This window comes from Lissotriton helveticus, chromosome 6 (genome assembly GCF_964261635.1).
Source record: "Lissotriton helveticus chromosome 6, aLisHel1.1, whole genome shotgun sequence".
Lineage (NCBI taxonomy): Eukaryota > Metazoa > Chordata > Amphibia > Caudata > Salamandridae > Lissotriton > Lissotriton helveticus.
The window spans coordinates 1580319490-1580331608 of NC_136067.1; positions in this window are offsets into that span (position 1 = coordinate 1580319490).

Genomic DNA, 12119 nt, shown 5'->3' on the forward strand with positions numbered 1-12119 from the left:
TTCTATCGTAAAGGGTCCATGACTTGTGGTACACTGAGGTAGGGGCAGCAGATGTGAAATTATACACAAAACATTGTATCATAAAGGGTCCATGAGTTGTGCTGCACTGAGATAGGGGCATCAGAAGCATTCAGCATGTGCACAGCCAGTAATGATGCGTGGTGCGGGCGAGCCACACTGGGAGCAATGTCTGTTGCCTTCTGGACTGCGTGATCTGCAATTGCGACTCAATGTGAATTGTGAGCCCTGCTATCCGTAATGTAGATCGAAGGCAGTCGTCAGCACAGACATCGAGGAATGCTTTTAGTCACTTACTCTTGAGAAAATCTGAGAACATAGAGCACAATTCTCTCTGCAATAAATAAAGCAAGACTGAATTCAATTTGTGGGCTCTGCAGACCGCAGTGTAGGTGTATGGAACAAAAGATGAAACATTTATGGAATACACTGTCGAAATATGTAGGTTTCAGGGACTTTATAGTTAGTTCCCTACTGGACTCTGAAATTAATGAATGAAGACTGAATTTGAATTGTGAGTCCTGCTGAGCACAGTGTAGGTCGGAGGCAGTGGTCAGCAAAAGGCCACAGATATGTGGAGTTCATTTGAGCTGCACAGATTGGGAGCATTTGGTTTTCTTAACCGAATATAGTCTCTTACAAAATTTGCATTGGTACTAATCTTGAATTATGAGCCCTTCTGACCGCAGTGTGGGCCGGAGGCAGCGGTCAGAAAGGGCCCGCAGCCACATTGCATTGACTTGAGCTGCATAGAGTTAGTGGTAGGTGTAGCGCTCAGCATGTGCACAGCCAGTGGTCATACGTGATGCAGGCAGGCCGCACTGGGAGCAATGTCTCTTGTCTACTGGACTGCGTCATCTGTAATCGCGACTCTATCTGAACAGTGAGACCTGCTGCCCGCAGTGTAGATCGAAGGCAGTAGTCTGTACAGACATAAGTCTGTGGTGCTGTGCTGCTGGGTTCATAAGGGGCCTATGTAGAGGAAGCCGGCGGTCACGGCGGAGGCCTCGTGGCAGGGTGAGGGCTGCTGCCCTGGCAGATGCTTAGGCCTTCCCACAAGAGAAACGCGCCCAGAGCCCCAGTCTATTTATTCATTCTTCTACTCTAGAGTGGCGCACGTTGGACCAGCCCACTCCGCGTCCAGGGGGGGACAACCCCGCTACATGACCGAGATCTTCCCCACTGCCTGAGGTAACATGGTTGCGTCTATTGTCCACAACACTACAAGTACCAGCAGTATATGTTCAGATGGAGAGGTTTGTGCTCTGCATAGTGAGGTCTGTCCAGCACATCACCGCTACACTTGGTATTGTGTGCATTATTATTGATGGGTGACTTGCGTCCTTCACACACACTTGATTGCCACATCTCACAACATTCAGCTATTGTGTGGCTGAGGGACCATGCTGTTTTTGGAAGGTCCGCTGTACTGTTCTGCACTGCCTCTGTGATAGTATCTATTTTTTTATAATGTTTTTTATGTTATTATATGTGTGAAAATTGTGTATTTATGTTATAATTAATTTTAAATAATGATGTTTTTTTTTTGCGTAATTAAATTCTGTATCGGGTTGTGGGTTTATAGGGGAATAGGGTGGGAAGTAATTTAATTATAATTAATTAAATATGTAAATGTATTTATTGGTATCATATTTTAATTAATTGTTAATTAATTTATATTTGGTAAATAATTAAAATTTAATTGGCAATTAATTTTAATTAATTGAATAATTGCTAATTATGTTAATTTTACTAATTTATTTTCCGTAGCGGGTTGTGGGTTTATAGGGGAATTGGGTGGGAAGTAATTTAAATAAAATTAATTACATATGTTAAAAAATGTATTGGTATTTTTTTATAATTAATTGTTAATTACCATTTTAAGGGTAATTAATTACATTTTAATTGGCAATTAATTTTATTTAATTGATTAATTGCTAATTATGTTAATTTTACTTATTTATTTTCAGTAGCAGGTTCTGGGTTTGTAGGGGAATAGGGTGGGAAGTAATTTATTCATAATTAATTAAATAATTCAATTTATGTAATTGTATTTAATTTGAAATAATAGATAAATAATTTTTAATTATTAATTAAATAATTTTTAATTTGTAATTAATTTGGATTAATAGGTAACATATAGTAATAATTATTTATAATTTGTAATTTTAATTGATTAATTGTTATATTAAAATAAATTGGTAATTACTTTAAAATAATTTGTTATAGATATTAATGTATATTTTTTTAAATAATATATTAAGTATTTACTTTCCCTACTGTTGCACACTCTGGAGTGGGAATAGTAAATTTTACCCCTACGCTATCCATCGCTTTCCCTACTGTTGCACTCTTTGGAGTGGGAATAGTAATTTTTACCCCTACGCTATCCAATGTTTTCCCTACTGTTGCACTCTTTGGAGTGGGAATAGTAATTTTAAGCCCTACGCTATCCAACGCTTTCTCTACTGTTGCACTCTTTGGAGTGGGAATAGTAATTTTTACCCCCATGCTATCCAACGCTTTCCCTACTGTTGCACTCTTTGGAGTGGGAATAGTAATTTTTACCCCTACGCTATCCAACGCTTTCCCTACTGTTCCACTCACTGGAGTGGGAAAAGTAATTTTAACCCCTACGCTATCCAACGGTTTCCCTACTGTTGCACTCTTTGGAGTGGGAATAGTCATTTTTACCCCTACGCTATCCAATGCTTTCCCTACTGTTGCACTCACTGGAGTGGGAATAGTAATTTTTACCCCTACGCTATCCAACGCTTTCCCTACTGTTGCACCAACTGGAGTGGGAATAGTAATATTTACTCTACGCTATCCAACGCTTTCCCTACTGTCGCACCCACTGGAGTGGGAATAGTAATTTTTACCTCTACGCTATCCAACGCTTTCCCTACTGTTGCACCCATTGGAGTGGGAATAGTAATTTTTACCCCTACGCTATCCAACGCTTTCCCTACTGTTGCACCCACTGGAGTGGGAATAGTAATTTTTACCTCTACGCTATCCAACGCTTTCCCTACTGTTGCACCCACTGGAGTGGGAATAGTCATTTTTACCTCTACGCTATCCAACGCTTTCCCTACTGTCGCATCCACTGGAGTGGGAATAGTAATTTTTACCCCTACGCTATCCAACGCTTTCCCTACTGTTGCACTCACTGGAGTCGGAATAGTAATTTTTACCCCTACGCTATCCAACGCTTTCCCTACTGTTGCACTCTTTGGAGTGGGAATAGTAATTTTTACCCCTACGCTATCCAACGCTTTCCCTACTGTTGCACTCACTGGAGTGGGAATAGTAATTTTTACCCCTACGCTATCCAACGCTTTCCCTACTGTTGCACTCTCTGGAGTGGGAATAGTAATTTTTACACTTACGCTATCCTATGGTAATAATATTGATTATTATTTAATTATATTATGTTACTATATATATATATATATATGTTTTAATAAATATGATTGTAAACATTTTTTTTTATAACTTTAATTAATTATTTAAATATTATAAGGTAATTTAAGTATTTTTAAGTATATTTTAGTAATTAATTTTTAATATTAATTTATTTTAACACTGTTTTAATAAAGTCGATATTTTATTTAACTATATTTTTGTAAACAATATTTTGTACTCGATATTTTTGTACTTACCTGTTTGTAGATACAAACTCGATATTTTGTCTGTCTATATTTTGTCAACGATATTTTTTCAACTCGATATTATGTCCCTCGATATTATGTCAGTGATCCGTTGAAAATATTGTGAAGTGGTGTTTTCGTGTTATTTTTGCACGGGAACGCCTACTCTGCATATTATTAGCGTTAGTTGGCGCTCTTATTTGTGTCAATTTGTTTCGCGGAAGCTATTTCTGGAAAAACTGCTGTTTTCACTAGGTTGAGAATGGAATGATAATTTAAAATCACTGAAAAAACCATAGGTTGGATGAATATTATAATTAGAAATTAGCATTTGAAAAACATTTGAAATTCACTGAAAAAATATAGATTTCAGGCACATTAAAGGCATCTTAAAATTCACGGTCAATTGGATGTGAGCCAACTCACTAAAAATAAACCCTGATAAAACAGAGTTACTGGTGTTTACCTCGGCTTCCAGTCCATGGAACGACCTTTTCTGGCAAAAAGAGCTCAGACTTTTTCCTGAACCGGCAGTGGCCATGAAAAGCCTGGGAATAAGAATTGATGCCAAACTATCTATGACACAGCAAGTCTCTGCAGTCGTAGGAACCTGTGTTGGCCTCCTGAGACAACTGCGGAAATTGTCTCCACTCCTTCCTTTGCCACGCTCAGACGGGCTGTCTCAGCAATGATCCTATCACATCTGGACTATGGCAATTCTTTGTATGCTGGCCTCCCTCAACAACTGTTGACCAGACTACAAATCATTATGAACGACGCAGCCAGACTCATTTTTAAAAGACAAAGATGGGCCCACACCACACCCTTACTACGCGATCTCCATTGGCTCCCAATCAGGCAGAGAATTAAATTTAAGGGTCTCTGCATCACACAAAAAACCTTGTACGGCCAAGCGCCAAGTTACATCAAGAACCGCATTGTTCCCTACGCTCCCAGTAGGACTTTGCAGTCAGCAGGGACCACTCTTCTGGCCTGCCCCCGCTTCTACTTGTCCTCCATGGGAGGGTGAGCGTTCTCAACCGCCATCCCGTTGGTCTGGAACAGCCTTCCAGTGAGCCTCCGCATGGAAGCAAATCTCCTCCCTTTCAGGAAGAAGCTTAAAACCATGCTCTCTTCCTGGAAGCATGGGGCACAACCTAAGCAGCCCCCACCTAGTTCAGGTTTGCCCTCCAACTGCGCTTAGAGATCTTTGGGTGATAATGCACGCTACAAATCAAAATAACAATTACAATTACAATTACGTTATCGTTAGAAATTAGATTTAAAAAGTCTTAGAAATTCACTGAAAAAACCATAGGTTTCAGGAATGTTATTGTAGTGTAGTTCCTATATTCCCAATAGGCTCTGCGCATTGGAATAATATATCCTATAGTTAAGACGTAGGACTGAGGTCGACTAGGTCTCCATCGAATATATTAGACTTAATTGTGAGTGCCAGCTAGCTCAGAGGTCACTAGAAACTTACTCGAATGCACAAGAAGGGATTAGTTTCTGACAACCGCATAAACATGACAACTTTGTTTCCCCAAGATAAAACTGATCTTCAGAGTCTTGGAAACAATAGATATATATTTCACTCAGTCAATCGTGCATGCTTCGGTTTACCAGAGTTGCAGAGAAATAGATAGATGGGCGTTTTCAATAAAAAGGATTTATTGAACAGTCTTCTTTCTCAAGCATAAGAAATTAACTGCTACAATTGTAAAACTGGTTGTAAACTATAATGCATACAGTATAAAAAGTGGAATAAAATAATACTGTAAGAGCATTGTATGGTTCCTAAACCACAGAAAAATACATACATAAATAAGAGAGGCTAAAAGTACTCAACTGGTGCTTTTAAAATACGCCTACCCCGGTGTACCTAACCTAAGCTTAGTACAAGGGAAGAAGTAAGTGAGGTGTAGCATAAATGTAGTAATCTTTTGCCAAGAATCTGTCAAGATTTCTCTTAGGGTCTAATCAGCTCCGTACCTTAGTTTAGAATGGAGAAGGTCAGTCTCGGGACTTGATTTTCCATAACCCGCAAGGGTAGTTTGGAAACACTAGAGCTGGATTTCTCGGCAGGAGAAAAGACAGCGTCTCTCTCAGTACGTCTGCTGGAGGGTCAGCTTCCTTCCGCACTTGCTGTAGCAGGATGCGTCCGGCAAGTAGATAGTCGAACTGCTCCAAACCACTGTGTGTTTGCTAAGGCAAGTGTAGGAATATTTATACCTTGAAGTTGCCGAGTTTGATGTAAAGGTGGACATAATAACGTCATCAAAGAGTCTCAGTTCTTTGAAAACTCCATGAGTTCTTGGACAACTCAGTTCTCAAGCAAGGAAAAGTCCCTAGCTGCTGAAGCCGAGTTTTCCAAGAAATCATTGTAGATTTTCGGAGCTAGTGGAAGTTGCCCTGCCGTATTTGGACTGCATGAGCTATGCCTAAATATGTTTATGATTTCTATGCCTATATAAGGATATGGCGATTTATACCTATATAAGGGCATGAATCGGGAAAATTACAATAGGGTCCTAAAATGATACATAACACCCACTCCACGTTATCATGTTCATCTAAGTTCAAGCACTAAAACATATAATCTAGAGCATGTGTTTACAACCCCCAAAAATCATATAAAATGCCTTTGAAATGGTTGCACACAGAAAAAATGAGCATTTTGTACAGTACACATTTAAAGGCAATGATTTAATTGTAAGCATATGATATGTTATAATGCTAACCGAATGAATCACGAAATTTACATTTATGAAATGGCTCTAGATACAGAAAAAAGGTTGGGACCATCCCATAGCAGAATATATAACCTAGTCTTATTTGTGTTTTGGGTCAATATTGTTTATAGGAAGTAGTCAAAGAATTATTGTTCTCTAAGAATAGTTCTACTTTAAGCAGATTACTTTGTGCCAAAGTTCAGTCTGTTTTGGAAAAAAGTCAAATAAATCTGTAGTGGAAATAGATTTTCAAACTTTGGAAGCTTTTGTTTTGAAAAAGTGAAGGTCGAATTTCAGAGTTCCAAAAGAACACTGTGTGATAATTTCAAAAGTTATTCTCGGTGTCAGGAGAAAACATTAAGTCATCAAGGCTGGCAAAGAAATCGTCTACCACAGTAGGTGAAAGTTCGACCACTTCATTAAGAAGGTCAATTGTGCACAGATGTGAAGCATCGCCGTCAGGGTCAGCCGCGTTAGCAATGTTCATAGCAGATGGTACCTGTGTGCCTGTTGGTCCGCGTATCTCACCTCCAGTTGGATTTGTCGGTGAGATCTAAATGAATGCCATCATCAGGATTTATAGCCGTGGGGGCAACACAACTCATGAGCCGTTACCGGACCCAGTAATGCGTCAGCATCTGTTGGCATAACCGATGGTAGTGTTAAACAGATATCCAACACGCATTCCTCTCCACAAAGCAGGCATCGTGGAACAGGTAAGATGCAATCTTGACAGATTGGTCTAAGTGACAGGAACCATGTGGTATTCAGATCTCTCAAACGAGCCAAGCCAAGGATCTGTGTTATGCGATCACGATACCTCATGGCCTGGAGCGCATCCTCCATGCTGACTTGGGTATCGCTGGTGGCCGGATTTGCCATAACGGAGCAGGAGGAATAAAAATAAGATCCCTGCTACGAGTCCCAAATTGAGAGGCAGGCCGCCGAACAGAGAGTGTACGAAATTAAGAAAAATGCCCAGGACTGCTTCAAAGGGTGCTAACAGTCCTGAAAAAATCGTCTTAAATGCATGTGCAATACCGCTGGTATCAGACATGTTAAAGATACGACCTAACATTTCTGCGAAATGTATTGGGCAGTTTGTTGATAATAATGCATGTATCCCTGCAGAAGTCCTTGCAACTTGCAGATCATACGTCTCTCTAGACAAGGTCAGTGGCACCGTTTTTTGGAAAAGAATGGCTTTCATTCTGCTTAAAGTATCAATTCGTATGGAAGAAATGCTCAGTAAAGGCCATAGTGGCGACTCCCCATCTGTCTTGGTTTTAGGAAACAATACTTGCATACAACAAGTGACCCTGGCTGACACACTAACGAGATAGCGTATTCCTGGCATCATTCCACAACAGCTGTGATCATTTAACGTAATGTAGCTACCATTGGAAAGCTGCCTGAAAATTGAATCTATCACCGCTGTGAGCGAACCTTGCAGGTGGCAAGAAAGGTTATTAGAAGAACCTTCGCAGACTCCATGTAAATTAATACCTTGACACAATAGTGTACCGCTTAGTGAGTTTTCACAATTTTTACCACTAAGAAATACCTCCTTTCCCCCACTCCAACATTTGTGTGTGTATGGTAAATCCCAGGTTGACTTAATGTATTCTTTACCCAACCTTTCATACAGGCCTGCTGGTATGTGTTTTAAGCAATATTGAAACTGGAAAGTCGTCACTGGTATTGTGATGGTGCCATGTATTATCCATTCAACTGATGGTTTCTCAGAAACGGTCAATGGTAATCGCTCCAGTTTTTCTATGCTCTGCGTCGTATAGTCTGCTCCCTTCTGTGCCAATGAGATTTGTGTATCTGTAAGGTTAAATACAGTAAACAATGACGTAGTGTTGATTACACGCCAAGGCACATAGCCAGAACGAAGGTTTTGCAACATCCAGCCTAACAGTACTATAGAACGTAATTGAGACTGGCCATGTTGTAACATCAGCAAGTCCTGTTCCATTATATCTATGGCAGAGGATACAATGCTGTCCAAAGAATATATTCTGGACAACAGAGTTGGTAACCCATTGTCAACTACAGAGAGTGATTTCTCTAGGTTAATACGATCAATTTCTCGTATTCTTTCAGCTGCTTCCATATGCGTGACTTTTCAAGCTTCATTGTAAGCAGCGTATACACCGGCGTACATGAAACGTTTATGACGTGGATTACGAGGTCCCAATAAGAATTCTCGTAAATCAACGCCATCTTTAAGCAAAGATAAGTGTTGTTTTATTTCTGGAAGTGTGGATTTCCGCAGCCACTCAAGGCATAGTTTTCCTACACTATAAGTTGTTATTATCCCTGGATGTTATCTGTAGATATATCTTGGATCTGGCCAAGTTACTGTGAACCCTTGTGTCTTGTTCAGGAATCTATCTTGACAGTTATTCGCGTCTGTGGGCCACATTAACAATTTTTTCAATTCAGGAATTGTTCTGTTTTGTTGTAGAATATAATTTACGTTTACCTCCTCATCCGAAGTTAAATTACTATCAGGTGTGGGCTTAGGTATGGACGGTTTGTTTAAATCTTTTATCTTAGCCAGGCCAAGACAAGATGTCTGTTGAACAGTGTCATTTAAGAACAGTATTTGTTCTGGGATGATGCAGGCTCTAAACAATGCTTCTAAACCTTGTACCTGCCAGTCTTTTGTGCCCCAAACAATTTTTGTCTCAATGTTGTCTTTCCAAAAGTCAAAGCTTAAGTTGGACAATTGAGCATAAAAGGCAGCAGTATAAATTTGTTTAGTATTTGTCAACATACTTTTCATGCCTGTCTTATTCACATTTTTAAAGGAAAAACTTTCTGGGTTTGTGTCATTAAAACCTGTGAAATATGGAAATTTTCTAATAAATGTTTTAGAACTACCTTTTGGACAATGTTCTCATTGATTATAAGTTAAAACATTTCTAGGGTTTGCAGATTTGTGCAAATAACGATGACCAAAATGATTAAAACAATAAATTTCTCCATAATTTGATAAACCTTCTAAGTATTCATGTTTTGTAAATTTAGCTGAAATTTCTAAGTCTGCCATCATGTTATTAACAGTCTCAAAGTCCCAAAGCCTCTGAGCAGTAGGTTGATTTTTCAACTGAATTTTATGGTGAGGAGAGTCCTCATCCCATCCCACATGATTTTTATATAAGGCTGGAACCTGGGCCCCAGCCCATTTTCTGTATCGTTTTTGGCCACTATAGGTGTGGCAGGGTATACTCAGACATGAGTCCCTTTCTCACTGCTCCATCAGGATTCAAGCAAGCCGGGCCGAAGAGGCTGAAATGCCAGAAACCGGTCCCCGGTAGCTTGTCTCCTTTCTGGTGAAGAATTGGCTTGGTAGTTTGGTCTGCCCTGTTCCCATGATGCACTGGGCCAGGGACAGACTAATTTGCATATAGCCAGGTTCTGAGCTGGGATGGGGCAGTGAGATAAATAATGGTGATGGATCAAGCCCTGATCTTTGGACTGGGTAAGAGTGGTCTGCTTAATTCAGACACTCTGTTCATCACCACCCCCTTTTCTGTATCGTTTTTGGCCACTATAGGTGTGGCAGGGTATACTCAGACATGAGTCCCTTTCTCACTGCTCCATCAGGATTCAAGCAAGCCGGGCCGAAGAGGCTGAAATGCCAGAAACCGGTCCCCGGTAGCTTGTCTCCTTTCTGGTGAAGAATTGGCTTGGTAGTTTGGTCTGCCCTGTTCCCATGATGCACTGGGCCAGGGACAGACTAATTTGCATATAGCCAGGTTCTGAGCTGGGATGGGGCAGTGAGATAAATAATGGTGATGGATCAAGCCCTGATCTTTGGACTGGGTAAGAGTGGTCTGCTTAATTCAGACACTCTGTTCATCACCACCCCCTTTTCTGTATCGTTTTTGGCCACTATAGGTGTGGCAGGGTATACTCAGACATGAGTCCCTTTCTCACTGCTCCATCAGGATTCAAGCAAGCCGGGCCGAAGAGGCTGAAATGCCAGAAACCGGTCCCCGGTAGCTTGTCTCCTTTCTGGTGAAGAATTGGCTTGGTAGTTTGGTCTGCCCTGTTCCCATGATGCACTGGGCCAGGGACAGACTAATTTGCATATAGCCAGGTTCTGAGCTGGGATGGGGCAGTGAGATAAATAATGGTGATGGATCAAGCCCTGATCTTTGGACTGGGTAAGAGTGGTCTGCTTAATTCAGACACTCTGTTCATCACCACCCCCTTTTCTGTATCGTTTTTGGCCACTATAGGTGTGGCAGGGTATACTCAGACATGAGTCCCTTTCTCACTGCTCCATCAGGATTCAAGCAAGCCGGGCCGAAGAGGCTGAAATGCCAGAAACCGGTCCCCGGTAGCTTGTCTCCTTTCTGGTGAAGAATTGGCTTGGTAGTTTGGTCTGCCCTGTTCCCATGATGCACTGGGCCAGGGACAGACTAATTTGCATATAGCCAGGTTCTGAGCTGGGATGGGGCAGTGAGATAAATAATGGTGATGGATCAAGCCCTGATCTTTGGACTGGGTAAGAGTGGTCTGCTTAATTCAGACACTCTGTTCATCACCACCCCCTTTTCTGTATCGTTTTTGGCCACTATAGGTGTGGCAGGGTATACTCAGACATGAGTCCCTTTCTCACTGCTCCATCAGGATTCAAGCAAGCCGGGCCGAAGAGGCTGAAATGCCAGAAACCGGTCCCCGGTAGCTTGTCTCCTTTCTGGTGAAGAATTGGCTTGGTAGTTTGGTCTGCCCTGTTCCCATGATGCACTGGGCCAGGGACAGACTAATTTGCATATAGCCAGGTTCTGAGCTGGGATGGGGCAGTGAGATAAATAATGGTGATGGATCAAGCCCTGATCTTTGGACTGGGTAAGAGTGGTCTGCTTAATTCAGACACTCTGTTCATCACCACCCCCTTTTCTGTATCGTTTTTGGCCACTATAGGTGTGGCAGGGTATACTCAGACATGAGTCCCTTTCTCACTGCTCCATCAGGATTCAAGCAAGCCGGGCCGAAGAGGCTGAAATGCCAGAAACCGGTCCCCGGTAGCTTGTCTCCTTTCTGGTGAAGAATTGGCTTGGTAGTTTGGTCTGCCCTGTTCCCATGATGCACTGGGCCAGGGACAGACTAATTTGCATATAGCCAGGTTCTGAGCTGGGATGGGGCAGTGAGATAAATAATGGTGATGGATCAAGCCCTGATCTTTGGACTGGGTAAGAGTGGTCTGCTTAATTCAGACACTCTGTTCATCACCACCCCCTTTTCTGTATCGTTTTTGGCCACTATAGGTGTGGCAGGGTATACTCAGACATGAGTCCCTTTCTCACTGCTCCATCAGGATTCAAGCAAGCCGGGCCGAAGAGGCTGAAATGCCAGAAACCGGTCCCCGGTAGCTTGTCTCCTTTCTGGTGAAGAATTGGCTTGGTAGTTTGGTCTGCCCTGTTCCCATGATGCACTGGGCCAGGGACAGACTAATTTGCATATAGCCAGGTTCTGAGCTGGGATGGGGCAGTGAGATAAATAATGGTGATGGATCAAGCCCTGATCTTTGGACTGGGTAAGAGTGGTCTGCTTAATTCAGACACTCTGTTCATCACCACCCCCTTTTCTGTATCGTTTTTGGCCACTATAGGTGTGGCAGGGTATACTCAGACATGAGTCCCTTTCTCACTGCTCCATCAGGATTCAAGCAAGCCGGGCCGAAGAGGCTGAA